At 34.2% G+C, this 710-nt stretch overlaps 1 protein-coding gene and 1 long non-coding RNA gene across 2 annotated transcripts in view; one reads left to right on the forward strand and one right to left on the reverse strand.

The window, feature by feature from the left end:
* Positions 1-710, reverse strand: part of pear1 (platelet endothelial aggregation receptor 1) — a 40,517-nt gene that overhangs the window by 33,884 nt on the left and 5,923 nt on the right. The gene's annotated exons all lie outside the window — the stretch shown is intronic.
* LOC107741737 (uncharacterized) overlaps positions 1-710 on the forward strand; it is a 10,468-nt gene that overhangs the window by 3,727 nt on the left and 6,031 nt on the right. The window lies entirely within an intron of this gene.

Below are 710 nucleotides of genomic sequence, written 5' to 3' on the forward strand. Positions count from 1 at the left end.
TCATTCTTTCAAAACCTGATCTCATGATTTCATTGTAGTTGTGCATATTTTCATTTCACATAATCATTGTTTAAAAACACAAGATCATTGTGATATGTATTGAGAACATTTGAATTAATCACAGTATGAAATTAATAAACACTATGATCTTCTTTCAATTTAGTACTTTTAACAATCAGTTCATTCAAGAGCAAACAATGCAAGATTCATGTTTCAAATCACCTTTGTTGCCAAAATAATTACAGTGATACAGGCTATAATTGTCATGTTAGAAAATACACTTACATTACCCAACTTGCATATCTCACATAAAATATAATGTTTTGTAAAAGTATTTATCCAGTGTGTTATGAAAAGGTGTGATGAAGCCCTTCAATCTCTGATCAGTTCCTCTCCCTTGTGTCCTGCTGTATGTTCACAAATAGCAAAACACACGGTTTTACAAATGAGGACGTCCTCAAAAGGAGGTTTTAGGTGATTTTGTCAAGTTTTGCTGGGTACCAATTTGTCCATGGTTACAGTAAGTAGGTACACACACACACACACACACACACAGGTTTTCCTAGTGACAATCCATAGGAGTAATGGTTTTTATACTGTACAAACTGTATGTGCTATTGCCCTACACCAACCCTACACCTAAACCTACCCCTCACAGGAAACTTTGTGCTATTTCAGATTTTCAATACACTCCATTCTGTGTGATTTAT

This window comes from Sinocyclocheilus rhinocerous, unplaced genomic scaffold (assembly GCF_001515625.1).
Source record: "Sinocyclocheilus rhinocerous isolate Xijiao unplaced genomic scaffold, SAMN03320098_v1.1 scaffold616, whole genome shotgun sequence".
NCBI classification, from domain to species: domain Eukaryota; kingdom Metazoa; phylum Chordata; class Actinopteri; order Cypriniformes; family Cyprinidae; genus Sinocyclocheilus; species Sinocyclocheilus rhinocerous.